This window comes from Mobula birostris, chromosome 14 (genome assembly GCF_030028105.1).
Source record: "Mobula birostris isolate sMobBir1 chromosome 14, sMobBir1.hap1, whole genome shotgun sequence".
In the NCBI taxonomy this organism is placed as follows: Eukaryota; Metazoa; Chordata; class Chondrichthyes; order Myliobatiformes; family Myliobatidae; genus Mobula; species Mobula birostris.
The window spans coordinates 56,088,215-56,108,056 of NC_092383.1; positions in this window are offsets into that span (position 1 = coordinate 56,088,215).

Below are 19,842 nucleotides of genomic sequence, written 5' to 3' on the forward strand. Positions count from 1 at the left end.
CATAGATAAGTATCCAGCAATCATTCTACCCAATTAAATGGATCCTCTGAAAGAAGCAGCTTCTCAAATTTCATGATTATATTTTCCTACAGAAGTTACTTCGAAATCAATTGCAATTAAAATACTGTCATATGTGGCCATGTAGAACAGTCCACGTTCAAAAGCTTTCTATGATAATGCTCCCCATCTCTTCCTGTGCTATATTAACGACAGTGTTGGTGCTGCTTCAGTCACCCATGCTGAGCTCGTCAATTTCATCACTTGGCTTGCAGCTACCACCCTGCTCTTAAATTCACTTAGTCCATTCCTGGCACCTCCCTCGCCTTTCTCAATCTCTCTGTCTCCATCCCCGGACACAAACTGTCCACCAATGTCTTTTATAAACCTATGGATTCCCACAGCTATCTTAACTGTACCTCTTCCCACCATGACTCCCGTAAAAATCTTATTCCCTTTTCTCAGTTCCTTTCTCTCCATTGTATCTGTTCCCAAGATTAGGCTTTCCTTTCCAGGATATCAGAGATGACTTTTTAAACCAAAGAACAGGGTTTCCTTTCCTCCACCACTGATGCTGCCTTCAGCCGCATCTCCTCCATTTCCTGGACATCATGCTCACCCCACCTTCCCGCTGTCTTAACAGGAATAGGATTCCTCTTGTCCTCACCTACCACTCCAGGAGCCTCTGCATTCAAAATATAATTTTCCACTATCTTGAACAAGATCCTACCGCAAACACATCTTTCCCTTTCCTCTCCTCTGTCTGCTTTCTGTAGGAATCACTTCCTCTGTGATTCCCTTGTCCATTTGTCCCTCCCATTTACTCTTCCTCCTGGCACATACCCCTGCAAGTGACCGAAATGTTACACTTTCCATTTATCTCCTCCCTTACCTCCATTCAGGGTCACAAACAATACTTCCAGGTGAGGAAACACTTCACCTGTGAATCTGTTGGGCTGATATATTGTCTCTGGTGCTTCTAAGGCGACCTCCTGTACGATAGTTGGTTGGGGACTGCTTTGTCGACCATCTTTGTTCTTTCCATCAAAAATGGAATTTCCAGGTGGCCAACCATTTGAATTCCTGTCCCTATTCCCATTCCGACATATTGGTCCATGGCCTCCTTTTTTGCCATGATGAAATCATTCTCAAGGTGGAGAGTAGCACCTCATAATTCATCCGGGTAGCCTCCAACCTGATGGCATGAACATTGACTTCTCCTTCCAGTAAAAAAAAATCCCCCCCTTCTCTTTTCATCTATTCCCCACTCTGCCCTCTTACCTTCCTTTCACCTGCCCATCACCTCCCTCTTCTTCCCTTTCTTCCTTTGTCCTCTCCCATCAGATACCTTCTACTCTCACCCTTTACCTCCCAACCCACCTGGCTTCACCTATCATTTTTTAGCTCGTCCTCTTTCAGCCCCCCACATCTTTCCCCTTCCTTTCCAGTCCAGAAGAATGGTCCTGGCCTGAAACGTCGACTGTTTATTTATCTCCGTAGATACTGCCTGACCTGCTGAGTCCCCCCAGCATTATGTGTGCGTTGTTGTGGATTTCCAGTATCTGCAGATTCACTTGTGATTATAACTTATAAATAAATCCTGCTTTCATGTTGGCACATGGCCAAGTGGTTAGGGCGTCGGTCTAGTGATCTGAAGGTCGCTAGTTCAAGCCTCAGCTGAGGTACAGTGCTGTGTCCTTGAGCAAGGCACTTAACCACACATTGCTCTGCGACAACACCGGTGCCAAGCTGTATCAGCCCTAGTGCCTTTCCCTTGGACAACATCGGTGGTGTGGAGAGGCCAGACTTGCAGCATGGGCAACTGCCGGTCTTCCATACAACCTTGCCCAGGCCTGCGCCCTGGAAACCTTCCAAGGAGCAAATCCATGGTCTCATGAGACTAACGGATGCCTGCTTTCAGTCTGATAAATGATAATACACTTTGCTTGTCTTCAAACCTGGTCTGAATCGGCACATTGACTGGAAATAACTGGTTAGTTTATGGTGATGAGAAGTATCCTTTACTTCTCTCATTAAAAAGATAGTTTTGAACCATGTGGAGTAACTCCGTTTTCAATGTAACCATTGGCCTACAGGTTCATCTGCTGTCTGCTAAAATAAAGCAGCTTGACTTCATATCTAATTTCAATGAACTAACATTTTTACATACATATTTAGCATATTTTTCTTCAATATTGACTTGGAAATGGTACAGATAAAGAAACACGTACTCCTTAAAGAACAAATCATCCAATGTAAAAAAGTATGTGCATTAAACCACTTCTGAAATTCAGTTCTGTTAGACGGAATCAATAGTCATTGGTATGTACTAGCTGGGTGGTTTTGTGCTCCATTTCACTAAAGCTTTCTGAACAGTGTCTTCCATATTGCTAACTTCTATCATGCAAACAACCGAGACCTCCCTGCTGAATCACACACTGCTCTAACGAGGAAATACTTCCTAGTTTATTTATTTGTATTTCTTAAGAGTTAGTAACACTGTCCCCAAAAATACCAAGTAGTACACTGGTGTTTTTCAAATATCAAAGGGATCATGCTGTTAAATTTTGCACATAACTGGCTGCTATCTTAACAAAGGATGAAAAATAACAAAAAAGTATATTTCTGAAACCTGCAAATGAGCAGAGCAGCTTGATTCTTGTCTTCCTTCCATCCCTTGTCGCATGGGTCAGCAAACAAATGCTTCTGTGACATTGAAACCACCAGCTGCCACTCTGCCAGTACACACAAGTTTTCATAGAATGCAAAGGACAAACATTTTATATTTTACAGATTTAAGCTCTCTGCAGTTTTTCATACGATAGATAACATTTTTTTCAAAGTACAAAGTAAATTTATTATCAAAATACATATATGCACTACATATAATCCTGAGATTCATTTTCTTATCGGCATTCACAGTAAATGCAAGAAACACAGTGAATCAATAAAAGACTACACCTATCCGGATGGACCAGTGTGCAAAAGACAACAACTGTCCAAATACAAAGGGAAAAGGAATAATAGTAAGAAGAAGAATTAAGAAATAACTATCGAGAGCATGAGATGAAGAATCATTGAAAGAGAGTCCATTGGTTGAAGATTTCAGTGATGGGGCGTGAAGTTGAGTGAAGTTATCCTGTCTGGTTCAAGAGCCTGATGGTTGTGGGATAATAACTGTTCCTGAACCTGGTGATGTGGCTCTTCAGGCTCCTGTACCTTTTTCCTGATGGCAGCAGCTAGAAGACAGCATGGCCAGGATGGTGGTGGTCTTCAATGATGGATGCTGCTTTCCTGTAACAGCGTTTCATGTAGATGTGCTCAGTGGTTCGGAGAGCTTTACCCATGATGGACTGGGCCCAATTCACTTCTTGTTGTAGGCTTTTCTGTACAAAGATATTGGTGTTTCCATACCAGGCTGTGATGCAGCCAGTTGATATACTCTTCACCACACATCTACAAAAGTTTCTCGAAGTTTTAGATGAGGTGCTGAATCTTCACAAACTTGTAAGAAAGTAGAAGAATTGCCATAAGCACCATGATGGTGCTTATGTGTTGGTCCCAGGACAGTCCCCCTGAAATGATAACACTCAGGAATTTAAAGTTGTTGGCCCTCTCCGTTGTGATACCCTGATGAAACTGGCTCATGGATCTCCAGATTCCTCCTCCTGAAGAGAATAATCAGCTCCTTGGTCTTGCCAAAATTGAGTGAGAAGTTGTTGTTGTGGCACCACTCAGCCAGATTTTCAATCTCCCTCCTATATGCTGATTCATCACCATGTTTGATATGGCCAATGATAGTAGTGTAATCAGCAAACTTAAATATGGCATTTGAGTTGTGCTTAACCTCACAGTCATAAGTACAAACTGAGTAGAACAGGGGGCTAAGCACACAATTTTGTGCGGCACATGTGCTGATGGAGATTGTGAAGGAGATGTTCTTCTCAATCTGAAGTGACTTGGGGTCTACAAGTGAGGTAATTGACAATCCATTTGCATGAGGAGGCATTGTGGCCGAAGTCTTGGAGCTTATTGATTAGTATTGAAAGCCGAACTGTAGTCAATGGAGGGCATCTTGATGTATACATCTTTACCGTCCATATATTCCCAGGTTGAGTGGAGAGCTAATGAAATGGCATCTGCTGTGGACCTGTTTGAAAGTAGGCAAATTGGTATGACTCCAAGTCACTTCTCAGGCAGGAGTTAATATGTTTCATCATCAACCCCTCAAAATACTTCACTGTGATTTAAGTGCTACTGGATGATAAGCATTGAGTCAGGTTACCACAGGTCTTTAGAACATGGCCTGGTACCCTGGCTGGGCTGGATGCTTTCTGTGGGGTCACTCTCCTGAAAAATGCTCTCATGTTGATCTCAGGGACTGAAATCATGAAGTCATCAGGGGCTTTGGGAGTTCATAAACATGCCTTCATGTCAGAGGATTTTTCCCAGGGCTGAAATGGCTAATACGAGAGGATACAGTTTTAAGGTGCTTGGAAGTAGGTACAGAGGACATTTCAGGGGTAAGTTTTTTATGCAGAAGGTGGTGAGAGCATGGAATGGGCTGCTGGCAATGGTGGTGGAGGCAGATATGATAGGGTCTTTTAAGAGACTCCTGGATAGGTACATGGAGCTTAGAAAAATAGAGGGCTATGGGTAACCCTAGGTAATTTCTAAAATAAGTACATGTTCTGCACTGCATTGTGGACCACAGGGCCTGGATTATGCTGTAGGTTTTCCATGTTTCTATGTTTCATATTTTGATGTTAAAGTAACCACAAAATGCATTGAGTTCATCTTGGAGCAAAGCTTGGTTGTCACCTATGTCACTTGGTTTCACTTTGTAGGAGATGATTGCATTGAGGGTCTGCCACAGCTGTCAAACATCCTTCAGCGATTCAAGTTTGGTCCCAAATTGCCACTTTGCATGTGACAAGGCTTTCTATAGATCATACCTGGAGCTCTTGTATCTTAGTTGGTCGCCAGACCTGAATGCCGTTGATCTGGCCCTGAGCAAATTGCAAATCTCATGATTCACCCAGGATTCATACGGTTGGGGGCACTCTAAATGATTTTGTGTGGACACACTCATACCTGACTGATTTTATAAAGTTCATGTCAACCATGATGTATTCATTCAGGTCCACAGATGAGTCATTGAACACGGCCCAGTCTACCGACGTGAAGCAATCTCATTGCCCAACCTCTGCTTCCCACGGTCATTGCAGTCAAGATTATGGAGCAGAACTCACTAGGTAAATAGAACAGATGGCATTTGACCATGAGATGATCAAGGTTGAGGGAACACAAGTTCGACAAAATTGCCACATTGGAGCACCACTGAGAGTTTATAACGAAACATACATCTCCACCTTTTGCCTTTTCCGTGTCAGCAATTCAGTCCATCCTGTGACTCGAGACGCCTTTGAGATTGCCATTTCTGCCATTCTGGGAGTAAGCCACATCTCATTCAAACATAGAACACAACAATCTCTCATTTCCCTTCGATACAACAATCATGCCCTCAGGGCCTGTTTTGTTCTCCAGCAACTGCACATTTGCTAACAAAATTTTGGATAGAGGAGCCTCGTTCCTTGGTGTTTCAGCATGGCCTAGATTCCCACCCTCCTGTCTCACTTCTAGCCAGGGCAATGAACCTTCATCTGCTCAAAGCTGCTCTACCTGCTTACTTCAGAGTTAAGTCTGCCGAGTCTTTCATAAGATCGTGAAATCTGTTGACATTAAGTTGATTTAAAAGTATATTGCTTAAAGAGAATGTACTTTGCCCATACTATCTGGTTTGGGGAGGGGCACAGGATCATAATAAGCTGCAAAGCATTGTAAACTCAGTTAGCTCCACCATGGCCACTAGCCTCTGTACCCCTGTATTATCCAGGACATCTTCAAGGAGGCTCAATAAGGCAACATCCATCATTAAGGACCCTCATTACCAAGTCCATGCCTTGTTCTTATTGTCACCATCATGAAGGAGGTACGGAAGCCTAAAGCCACACACACAGTGACACAGGAACAGATTTTTCTCCTATGTCACCTAGGCCTTTACTCAAGCCCTGCCACAACTGTCAAGCATCCATCCTTGATTCAAGTTTGGTCAAAATTGCCACTTCACCCATATCATGGCTTTCCAGAGATAGTACCTGGACCTCTTGAACTTTCTTGGTCACTAGACTTGAAAGCCTCTGATCTGGCCTCAGCAGATTGCAGATCTCATGATTCATCCAGGGTTTCTGACTGAGGAAGACTCTAAATGATTTTGTGGGGACACACTTATCCACAACTGTTTTTATGAAGTCCATGACAACCACGATGTTTATGTCAGGGTCCTCCGATGATTCTGGTCCACTGAGTCGAAACAATTCTGTAGCCACTCCTCTGTTATCCATGACCACCTCTTTGTTTTCCTTACCTCAGGAGTTTTGCTTTTTAGCCTCTGCCTGAATGCAGGTAGGAGGGCATCCAAGTGGTCAGGTGTACTGAAATGTGGTCTGGTCATGGAAGAGTAGGCATTCCTAATTGTAGTAGAGCTGTGGTTGAATGTGTTGGCACACCTGGTGCTGCCACAGGTGATAGGCTGATGATAGCTGGGCAGAGAGTTTTGCAAACAAACCTGATTGAAGTTCCCGACAATGATTTCAGAGGCGCCAGGCTTGGTCGATTTTCGTTTGCTGATGCCAGCACTCGAGTGCCTGTTTAACATTGGTCTTTAGTGGTATGTAAACTGCAGTGAGATTTATGGAGGAGAACTATCTTGGGAAGTAGAATAGTTGGCACTTAATAATTAGATGTTCCAAGTCAAGAAACAAGAGTGCAACAAGACCCTGCATCCAAGTCAGGGAACAAGAGTGCAACAAGACCACTGTCTCCAAATTACAAACCCAATATTGTGCCTTCTCCAAATCAGTAGTCTGATCCTTTCAGTGTATCAAGATGCTCTCAGGTCTTACTGACTTATTCAGCATGTCGGAACTGAGCCATGTCTCTGTGAAACACAAAATGCAGCAATTCCTCATTTCTCTCTGAAACAGCAATCTTGCCCTTGGGTCCTCAATCTTGTTCTCCAGCGACTGTACATTTGCTAATAAGATACTGAGTTAAGGAAGTTTCATGCCCTGACATTTTAGTCTAGCTTGGAGTCATCACTTCCTCCCTCTATTTTGGCCATAAGGATGGAGCTTAATCTGTTTATTGGTGTTATATCTGCATGCTTGAGTGTTAAGTCCACTAAGTCCTTCAGAAGATTGTGAAATCACTAGTTCGCTAAGACAGTTCAAAAGTATGGTACTTAAAGGGAAATTACTGGCTGCAGATTTCAGTAAGGGTAGATCAAAAGTATACACCCTATTCTCGTTATATGCGAGGGATACGTTCCTCGAAGTTGACGCATCATGTGAAATCGCATAATGTGAATAATTACATAAATGGAGAAAATAAGGATGCATTCCAGAGGGCTTCCTAAGTATGTTTTATCTGTAATTTATTCACATTTTTATACCAATATGACACAAAAGCAGTAGTACAAGACATCATTTATATTATATTTAATCAATTTAAGGTAATATTCAATGTAATAAATCGTAGAAAGTTAACATCCTCTGGTGTACAGTACTCACCAACAGTGGCAGGTGTGTTCGCTCTGGGAGATCAGTGGTTGCTGTGGTGTCGGGCAGCTGTACGTGGATAAGGTGAATGGTTGTGGTCGTCAGGATCATATCAAGTACAGCAAGGAGTGAAGGAAGACTCACAGAACTCTTAGAACTGCTGGCAACAGAAGGTTACAGCGATTTGCATAAAATGGTGAGGGTTGTTTGCTTGGCAGCATTTTGTTTTAAATTTGCTTGTAGAGAAGAAGGTTTGACGGCAGGGAACGACTGAAATGCTGACTCCGTTCCGTACTTGGGTCCAGGTCCATCACCATTTGTGCCAAGTGTTCCGACTTCTACCATTCCCTCACCGTTGGTAAACTCCTGGGATTTTCAAAATCGTCTGTTGCTTGCAACATCTGAGAAATAGTTTGTCGTAAAAAAAATACACACACCTTGAATGTGGATTACACCTTGGTTGAGGGGTTGAATCAGCGATGTTGTGTTAAGTGGCAGGAAACTCACTGTTATGTTAGTATGAATGTTGTCCAATTGTTTAGGATGGGCTGGAGTATTGTCAAGCAACAAAAGAACTTTAAAGGCAAGATTCTGTTCCTGGCAGTAGCGTCTCAGAGCTGTGTTACCTTCAGCTGATGCCGCGCTGTTTATAATTTCCAACTTTTTTTCAAGTGTTAAAGCGGTTCTCCACCGCTTGGCTGACGGCCCAAGACATGACATCGGACGCATAGGAGGCATAGTTAAATATTTCAAGTGCAAAATCATGACACCGTAGGTAAAACCAACAAAAGTTTAAGATCATGTATCCATACCTTGCCAAAACCAATGCGAGAGTGGTGGGTGAGAGATTGTGAGGCACACGCACCTGACTTGTATTGGCGGGAAAGCGGTGCTCCTCATCCCAACAGTGAGACTGTGAGGTGTGCGTACGTGACTCGTATTGGCGGGAAGGCAGTGCTCCTTGCATAACTGTGAATTTTGGATGCATATAACAAGACATTGGTAGAAATAGGTTCCTCCCATAACTGTGAATCCGCATTGTCTGAAGATGCATATAACGAGGATAGGGTGTACTTAGAAGTTTTACGAACTGCCCACATCATGTCACCATGTTTTACCAGAACCATATTTCTTCCCCTTGTATTGTCCATTTTAGAATTGTTGCTTCTTTTATTTATTAAGGCGTACAAGCTTTCAAGTTGGCTCACAAATATGTATTTCTTTTCTGCTGTTGGACTTTGGACCAGTAATGCTACTGCTGGATGTGCAATGAAGCTTTACCCATGCACTGCACTTCACTGGTCAGAAAACACCTGGAAGGATGTGCCCACACTATTGTGCAAATATAAGATACTGCGGATGCTGGAAAATTAAGTTAGGAACAGAAGGTACTGGAGCTACACACCAAATAGATCAACATCTATTGAGAGAGAAGTTAACATTTTAGATTTAAAAGTCAACAATCTAAACTATTTTCTCCCTCTCTCCTCCCTCTCACTCACTCACTCTCATTCTATCATAGTGAATAGGGATGAGCATTCAGAGCTCAAGGCCCTCAGACACACTGAAGAACTCATATTGTGCAGCTACTATGTAAACTGTGTAGGCTTGTACTTGTTGTAACTGTGATAAGGATCTTCAGGTTTTTAATTACTTAGGAGATGCTGCAAAACTGAGAAAATTTGGAAATAACTCTTCATGAAGATAGTATTTCTAAGTAATAACAGTTAATGCAATAGTTTCCTGTGGGTTATTTAGAAAAATTGTGAACAAAATCAATCTGAACCAAACCTGCACGATCATCTAGTCATAGTCATACCTTATTGATCCCGAGGGAAATTGGTTTTCGTTACAGTTGCACCATAAATAATTAAATAGTAATATGTAAATTATGCCAGGAAATAAGTCCAGGACCAGCCTATTGGCTCAGGATTGGTGAAGTGGAGAACGTAGTTTGTGATGGGTGGAGTGGGAAACGTAAGAGCAATTTTTCATGAGGTTGGGATTTCCAGGCAAGGATGGCATAAGAATGAGGTGTTAATGGAATAACGGCAAAACAAGAGATTGAATCAAGCCTGAGATTATGATTTTCGTGACATTTAATGACAACTGAAGGGAAAATATATAAGTAAGGAAGATAATGATGAACAATAACCGAATTGCCATGATGTGTCAAACGGGAGAAAGCTAGAAGAACAAAATAAGTTTTAAATTGCAGCTACATTTTTGAACATTTTAGCCAATGAAGTCAAGAAATTCTGTTGTAGATCATGTATGAACATTGGATAAATGATTATTAAGGATTGTTTAATCAAATTAAGTACATGGAAAGGAAATTCACATTGCCTTGATGACTGCAGATAAGATTGAAAACATCTGAGAGTCTGAAGGCAATAATATCTTTGGAGGTGAAGCCTCAGAGACCAAAGGCTGTGAACCACTCCCCAACTATCATCTGAAAGAAAACTTATACTTGCTAGATTTGTGATCATTCACACATTTATTAATGGTTGGCAATAAGGCTGTTTCCAAAGATTTAGATTGTTGCCCATTTCTTTACTTTTTGCCTTATTTTAAAATCATTATATTTTAATGAATGATCCTTTGAATTAGCATAAAAGGGGAAAAAAGATTTGGATTTCAGAATGGCCCTGTTTAATATATATTAATATTATGTCTCATGTGAAAATATTTGTCAGGATGTGATTTTCACTAGTTAAAAACTGGTAACTATTGAATAATTTGATTTAGTATACTGGAAAATGAAATGATTTTTCACAAAATTTTGATATCAAAAGGACAATATGATTTGTTGGGACTTTTCTGAGATTTAATCACAAGAAAAGGATAATATCTTAAAACTGTAGGAATATCTGATCAATGCTTGAAACATTTTTGTCTCTGAAAGGTGTTAAGTCCTAAAGTTTCTCCAAAGCAGTTGCAAAAGAAATATTACTTTTAATCATATTTTCTCAAATACAAATGAAGAAACTACCACAACAAATAGGAAGCTTTCAAATGTTTGTTTTTAATGGTGTTATATTACCTGGATCCAATTCACCAACAGATATTTCCCTGGGTTTTAATACATATTCAGAAAAGAAATACTTAAGAGCAGCTACTTAACTACTATTTTCTTGGCAAAGATTGTGTCGTTGATTTTGCAGCTTTTTAGTAACTGCCTTTGATGACCTGACTATTCCCATAAATATGGAGAGACAAGCAACAAGCTTCAGGCTCTGCTTTAATGGTGATCACCTGAAAACTGGTTCAGATTGGACAATGCATTTGGCATGGTATTAGGGTACCACACTGTGAAAACATTGAATTTATTGGAAAATTGATTTCCTCTATTTTGAAACCCCAAGTGTTTTTTCGTGTGATTGTTTTTCATGTTGTCTAACTATTAAGTCACAGCTTGATTGTCAGCTGGCTGTTGGACTGTGGTAAAGGAAGCATGGATCAATGCTGGACACCCAAAATAAAATCATGCTCTTGAAAAAAACCAGTTTTAAATGACGTATTCCACCAGGAATGACTGAATCTGAATCAGAATCAGAATCAGGTTTATTATCACTGGCATGTGACATGAAATTTGTTAACTTAGCAACAGCAGTTCAATGCAATACATAATCTATCAGAGAAGAAAATAAAAATAATAATAAATAAACAAGTAAATCAATTATGTATATTCAATAGATTTTAAAAACATGCAAAAACAAAAATACTGTATATTAAAGAAAGTGAGGTAGTTTCTAAAGCTTCAAAGTCTATTCAGGAATCAGATGGCAGAGGTGAAGAAGCTGTTCCTGAATCACTGAGTGTGTGCCTTCAGGCTTCTGTACCTCCTACCTGATGGTAACATTGAGAAAAGAGCATGCCCTGGGTGCTGGAGGTCCTTAATAATGGACGCTGCCTTTTTGAGACACCGCTCCCTGAAGATGTCCTGGGTACTTTGTAGGCTAGTACCCAAGATGGAGCTGACTAGATTTACAACCTCCTGCAGCTGCTTTCAGTCCTGTGCAGTAGCCCCTCCATACCAGACAGTGATGCAGCCTGTCAGAATGCTCTCCACGGTACAACTATAGAAGTTTTTGAATGTATTTATTGACATGCCAAATCTCTTCAAACTCCTAATAAAGTATAGCCGGTGTCTCACCTTCTTTATAATTACATCAATATGTTGGGACCAGTTTAGATCCTCAGAGATCTTGACACTGAGGAACTTGAAGATGCTCACTTCTGATCCCTCTATGAGGATTGGTATGTGTTCCTTCGTCTTACCCTTCCTGAAGTCCACAATCAGCTCTTTTGTCTTACTGACGTTGAGTGCCAGGTTGTTGCTGCAGCACCACTCCACTAGTTGGCATCTCTCACTCCTGTACGCCCTCTCATCACCACCTGAGAAACTACCAACAATGGTTGTATCGTCAGCAAATTTATAGATGGTATTTGAGCTATGCCTAGCCACACAGTCATGTGTATATACAGAGTAGAGCAGTGGGCTAAGCACACACCCCTGAGGTGCACCAGAGTTGATCGTCAGCGAGGAGGATATGTTATCACCAATATGCACAGTTTGTGGTCTTCCGGTTAGGAAGCTGATGATCCAATTGCAGAGGGAGGTACAGAGGCCCAGGTTCTGCAACTTCTCAATCAGGATTATGGGAATGATAGTGTTAAATTACGGCTATAGTCTATAGTCGATAGCGGCTATAGGGATGTATGGGGTGCCTAGGGAGGGGTAGCACCTTTGGTGGGGGGCTTGCTGTGCCCTTTTTCAGGGCAGCTCATCCACCTTTGGTCCCCAGCTGGCACTCAGCTCTCACCTGTGGCTCCAAGTAGCTGTAGCACGTGCAGCGGCCACACCATCTCGGTAGACAGGCCAAACCAGGTGAGAGTAGCCGACGGGTCTTCGACCCTTGGTGAGGTAGGGGATCTGTCTATCTCAGCGTGTGAAGTCTGGCCATGGCGGATTGAGCGGAGGAGACCAATTAATGGTCCAACGGTAAAGAAGGCAGTCCAGCAGGTGTTGTGGAGCGCTAAGACCACGACAAGGCACTTAGACGTCCTGGTCATCCACTGCAAGAGGTAGTGATCTCTTTAAACTCACCCGGCAGAAGGCAAAGGCAAACAACTGCTGTAACCTGTCATGAACGTGATTTCCCAGTGTGTCAGAGAGGCATGGAGGGAAATCGTCTGTCAACTGGAAATTCCAGGTGCGACCTAACGACAACAATAGTCGATGCACAGCATCCTGATGTAGGTGTTTGTTTTGTCCAGGTGGTCTAAGCAGTGTGGAGAGCCATTGAGATTGCATCTGCCGTTGATCTATTGCAATAGCATAATTGATAGGCAAATTGCTATGAGTCCAGGTCCTTGCTGAGGCAGGAGTTCAGTCTCGTCATGATCAACCTCCCAAAGCATTTCATCACTGAAGTCAGGGAAAGCTCACTGTAAAATTCAAATTGGGCCATTTCCACAGTGATGAAGTGTTTTCAGAGGTTGGTGATGAAACATATCAACTCCTGCCTAAGAACCAAGTTGGATCCATTCCAACTTGACTGTTAGAGTGATTTTTTGGGTAGAAGATTTGTTTATACTTAAATGACCTTGGCCACCAGACTTCTATTTTAACTGTCTGACAATGTGTTTCCTAAAAGGGTGAGAATACCAGATGCTTCTGGTAGTTTGACCTGATGCTGTAGTTTCAAAGACAGTATTATCTATACATTATAAATATTAATTGTCTTCTATGTTAGCATGGGAAATGCAAAATAAATGTACTGCACTTAACTTACATTTCTAAAGGCTGTGGATACCAACCCAGGCATGTTGGCATCAGAAGGAAAGGATGGTGTGATATTTCGTATGTAGCTTCAAGAGGAAGCATTGTCTATAACTTTTTAAGTAGCGATTGCCTTTGTGTTTAGCATATAAATATTGAGCCCACATTGAGCTAGCAGACCTTTCTGCGGAAAGTGTCTCCGTCCGTAAGATGCCTGCTGTACCTTGTGTCGAATAAAGAAGCTGCTTTGTATCTACCAGTGACTCTGTCTCTCCGGTAATTTCATCCACGCTGCAACATTTGTTGTCAGGAGTGGGATACCTTCGTGACTCATTGTGTGGCCAGCGTTCCTAGCAGTCTTAAGTTGGTGAGCGTTTTTCTAAAATAACACTCACACTTGGATCTGTTCAATCGGTGGTCACATGGCAACACGAGGTATCATGAACGTGGAGAGTGAACTGGTAAATATTAAAGTAGTGTGTGCGTGTGCATGTGTGTTTATGTGAGGAATCTTTGCATGTTGACTTGGTTAACTTGGAGCCACCAGTTGCGAAAGGTGGTAACCAACAGTACGGTTCGAGACACCAGAGTGGGGGCGTGTATACTCATACGGGAAGCTGCATTTTAGTGTATGCGTGTGCAAGTGTGATACAAGGGAATACAGCAGGCATCATGAGTTCGGGTACTCAAAAGTGGCAGATTGTGGAATACAAACTCTGTGGTTTTAAGTTTGTACTGTTTAAGTGCTATCCGTCTACGATGTTTTGCGTAGTGTGGCGATATCTCAGGGAGAAGTTTTACCTAGCAAAATCTACCAGAATGGCACCTATTGAGGTCAGGCAACATCAGGTTGAGAACCCTGATGATCCGAGCCAGCCCTTGACCTAGATTACGACTATTCATACGCCCTTCACCCTCGGGGAGAAACAGAGCATTTTGTCAGAGTTGCCCTCACTTAAAGTCGCCTGTGGGAATTCAGAATTCTGGCGTAAACTCAAGGGAATGGTTGAAATTCACTGGATGCACCCTAGATATACACGTGTTAGTGAAAGCGAAGTGCCCAAGGAGTACGTGGGACAGTATGGCTCTGGGGATGCGGGATGGTACATGGACAACTACCGAGAGCGCCAGTAATGAAGAAAGATATCGCTCTTTTAAAGGGGAAGTGAGGCAGCGGCTGGGGGGAGGCAAGAGTAGCTGGGGAACCATAATAGCAGTGATTCAAAAAGCTGACGAGACAGCCATGGATTATGCAGAGCGTAAATATCGAGCATATGAGGAGTATTCAGGGTTGGATAATCCAGGGAGGGACAACCCTGTCTTCCTAAAAATGCTGAAGGAAGGCCTGAGCTCAGCCCACCAGGAAGTTTTGGATTTAGGCATAACGGTAGGGCCCACTACTCTGCGATAGTTTTGTGGGCCAATGAGATAGACCAAAGAAAAGACAAGGGAAATCATAAAGTGGGTATAGTGGATGCAGCTGCTGTGATGTCCCGGAGAGTGTGTTTTGCTTGCCGGCAGCCAGGGCACCTAGCAAAGGACTGTTGGACTAGGTATAAGACAGTGAAGGAATTGATATGCTACAGCTGTGGCCCATCAGGACAGGGCTGAAGACAAAGGAATGTGATTAAGATGCAGTCAGCCCGCAGGTATACAAAAGGAGCTGCATTCCTAAAGACTTGGAACAGCCTCTCTGCTTAACATTTGGTAGGTAGCGTTTAGGTAATGCTAGGATAGATATCGAGGTACATAAAATTGGGGGGGGGGGGGGAGAGAGAGAATGTCAAGATGGGGCATTTTTGCTGCCCTATTTGAGCAGATCCTCCTAGGTTGGCCTTTCCTGATACAAATTTAATTTTGTCCAGGAGGATTAAGAGGGACTGTTAGAGTGATTTTTTGGGTAGATGATTTGTTAACACTTAAATGACTTTGGCCACCAGACTTCTATTTTAACTGTTTGACAATGCACTTCCTAAAAGGGTGTGAATACCAGATGCTTCTGGTAGTTTGACCTGATGCTGTAGTTTCAAAGACAGTATTATCTATACATTATAAATATTAATTGTCTATGTTAGCATGGGAAATGCCAAATAAATGTATCGTAGACTTAACTTACATTCCTAAAGGCTGTGGATACCAACCCAGACATGTTGGCATCAGAAAGAAAGGATGGTGTGATATTTTGTATGTAGCTTCAAGAGGAAGCATTGTCTATAACTTTAAGTAGCGATTGCCTTTGTGTTTAGCATATAAATATCGAGCCCACATTGAGCTAGCAGACCTTTCTACGGAAAGCATCTCCATCTGTATGATGCCTACTGTACCTTGTTGTGTCAAATAAAGAAGCTGCTTTGTATCTACCAGTGACTGTCTCTCCAGTAATTTCATCCACGCTACAACATTGCCAACTGGCACAACAGGTACACAGCAGTTACCATTTCATTGTCTCTTCACTGAACCCTGGACAGCCAAGATGTTCTTTATGGACCATAGCTCATCATTCAATACTATCAACCCTCCCCCACCCACCAAAACTAAACAAACTTCAAGACCTGGGCCACAATAGCTCCTTTGTGCAACTGGATCCTCAATTTCCTCAGTCAGTTCAGATTGCTGATGACACCACTGTTTTTGGCTGAATCATGTGCTGGTGAACCAGCTGAGAATCTGGCTGAGTGGTGCCACAACAATCCTCTGTCACAATGGGGTGTTGGGAATGGACTCAAATGCAAGACACAGACACTGAAGTAAAGGAACAGGACTTGACAAGAGTAGGGACATGACAGGATTCAGACCAGGAGCAGGAACAAGAATGCAGACTTGGGCTAGGGAGAGCAGGACCAGGACTAGAAACCATGGACTAGGAGACAAGGCTTCGACTCAGAGTCAGAGACTGGACAAGGCCCCAGTACCTAGGTCTTGCCTCAGGCTCAAAGCCCAGAACCAGGCAAGGACATGACATGGCTTCAGGACAGTATGTGGCTGGTGTCTGGGGTCTTGAGCTTGGCTGCAGGCTGGGGCCTTGGGGTCTTGAGCTTGGAATCCTCAACACTTGGGTTCTTGGAGCTTCTCCTGGGCAGGACACAGAACTTCACCCCACAGAGGCAAGGACAGGGAGGGACAAATCCAACCACAGGGTAACAGCAATTGGCCTAGCTTACCCAACAGAGGCAAGGGACAGGAAAGGACAGAACCAACTGCAGGGTAACAGCAATCAGCCTAGCTTACCCAACAGAGGCAAGGACAGGAACAGAGCTCAATCCAGGGTGGCTCTGAGACTCAAGGCAGCCAGCAACCTTGGCTGGCCACAGAAACAGCCAAATCCATACCACAATGACTGCTCCAACAATTGGGAACAAGGCTCCATGAAGCAGTGGTCCTCCAACCAGGCCTAGAGATCACAAATGGTTTCACTAGCCTTCCATCAGCAGGTTGCTCCAAGGGGGACTGCCAAGACAAACCAGCAGCCCACACTGAATCCCAAGGCTACTTATATTGCAAGCCCAAAGATGGGAATCAGGTGCCTATGATTAACTCAACCAAACGAGGGACAGCTGGAAGACCCGGAGTCCTGAGTCCACGGACCGGACCATGAACTGGAATGCAGACTTCACGGACTGGACCATGACATCCTCTCACTCATTGTAAGACCAAGGGGTTGACTTTTGACTTCAGGAGGAGGAAACCAGAGGTCCATGAGCCATTCCTCATTTGGGGATCAGAGATGGAGAGGATCAGCAACTTTAAATTCCATGGTGTTATCATTTCAGCAGACCTGTCCTGGGGCCAACACTAAGTGAAATTACAAAGAAAGTATGGCAGTGCCTCTACCTCCTTAAAAGTCTGTGAAGATCTGGCATGACATCTAATACCTTGAAAAGCTTCTATAGATGTGTGGTGGAGGGTGGTTCACTGTCTGCATCACAGCCTGGTACGGAAACATCAATACCCTTGAATGGAAAATCTGACAAAAAGTACATCACAGGTACTGGCCTCCCCACCATTGAGCACATTCTTTATGGACTGTTGTCACAGGAAAACAGCATCCATCATCAGGGAGCCCCACCACCCAGGTCATGCTCTCTTCTTGCTGCTGCCATCAGGAAAAAGTTACAGGAGCCTCAGGAACAACACCACCAAGTTCACGAACAGATATTACCCCTCAACCATCAGGCTCTTGAACCAAAGGGTGAAACTTGACTCAACTTCACTTACCCCATCACTGAACTTTTCCCACGACCTGTGGACTCACTTTTAAAGTAAATTCATCAAAAGTTGTTGATATTTGTTGCTTATTTATTTATCATAATTATTCTTGTTTGTTTTTTGCATGTGCACTGCTTGTTGTCTTTGGCATCCTCGTTCTCTCCCATGTTGTCATTGACTCTATTATGGATATTGGATGTACTGTGAATGTGCACAAGAAAATCAACATCAGTGTTGTATATGCTGATATATATGTACTTTGTACATTGAGGAGCTTCTAATAAGGGAAGAAATCTTGACATTCTAATTGCTGCATTGCTCATTGTGCACTTCAAATAAGTGACTAGAGGCTTTGCCACTCTCAACATGTAACAACCTTGTATAAAACTGAGTAACCAATGTAAAGGTCAAGGTTGGTAAGGTGAAGACCAATGTCAATTATCATGATAGAAGCATAGAAAACCTACAGCACAATACATGCCCTTTGGCCCACAAAACTGTGCCGAACATGTCCCTACCTTAGAACTACCTAGGCTTTACCCATAGCCCTCTATTTTTCTAAGCTCCACGTAGCCATCCAGGAGTCTCTTAAAAGACCCTATCGTTTCCACCTCCACCACTGCTGCCGACAGCCACGCACTCACTGCTACGAAGGTTACAAAGAGGTAAGATATCATTAAACTCTATAGATTGTTTGTGTAAATAAAGGGCAGACATTGAGGAGTTTTCAGGTTCCATCAAACATGACTTACAGTTGGAAACTATTCTTTATTTCAGCACAGAGAGATGGAAGAAATTGAAGTCTAAATTAACTTATCAAAGGTTTTAGCATTTAATCAAGGAAACAGTTTAAATCATTTATGTCCAAATATCTTACTGATAAAATTGCATTTGTGCAGAGCTAGTTGGGAATTGATAGCACCTCTCTTCTAGACACTCACTAATGTAAAGTTCAAAGGACATCTTTACTTGCAAGTTAAAATTTAAAGAAATTTTAAGACTCTCTTCAGAGCTAAATGACAAATATCCAGTGGCACTGATGATAATCATCACAAAGTGCTTTTAACAGTGATAATGGCACATACCAAAAGCTCCCTTCCTGCCACATTAGACACTAACCAATATGCTCAACACGGGCACCCGCAGAGCTGCGCACTGAGGCCATCGCTGTACACTCTACTCACTCATGACTGCAAGGCCAAATGCTAGAGTAATCATATTGTCAAGTTTGCCAGTGGTGTGGGTCTCATCACCAACAATGATGAGATGGCCTACAGAGAGGTGGAGGAACAGCTTGAGGCTTGATGCTGGATAAGTAACCCCTTTGTCAATGTCAACAGGACAAAGGAGGTGGTTATTGACTTCAGGAGAACTTGCATCACTCACACCTTTCTTTACAGCAAGGAAAAATGCGAGCTTTTTCAAACTCTTGGGAGTGCTTATCTTGCGCAATTGCTCATGGTCTATGAACACCGACACAATCAGGAAAGCTCAGCAATGCCTCTACTTTCTGAGGAGGCTGAAGGAAGTTGGACTATGCACATCTATACTCACATGATTCTATAGAAGCACAGTAGAGTGTCCTAACATGCAGCATCGCTGCATGGTACAGAAACTGCACTGTGGTGGACAGGAAGGCTCGACAAAGCATAGTCAGAACAAACCAATGCTTCAGCAGCACCAGCCTACCTGCTATCATGGACACAAGTACAGGAAGGTGCCAGGAAAGTGCCTGTAACATCATGAAGGATCCCATCCATCCAGATCATCGGGGGAAAAGCTATGCAGCATCCACACCAGGACCACCAGACTCAAAAGTAGTTACTTTCCCAAACAGTAAGGCTGATCAACACCTCCACTATTAACCCACCCCTCCAAACCCCCAGCCATTATTCCCTGTCAGTCACCTGATGTACAGATATTCCTGTGTCTAACATTACTTTATGTACATACAATCAATATCTATATATAAAAGCTATCTTATGTTTTTATACAGTATTTATTGCGTTTTTACTTGTTATTGTGGTCTTTATTTTGTACTGCGTCGGATTCAGAGTAACAACTATTTTGTTCTCCCTTATACTTCTGTACTTGAAATGACATGAAAACATCTTGAATTACACAATCTTGAAATGCCATCAGCATTCAAGTGGTGATCAATGTAATGGGACATCGACTCAGCCTCAACATGCTATACTGCTGTAAGATTTTACAATTTGCAAAAAGTTATCT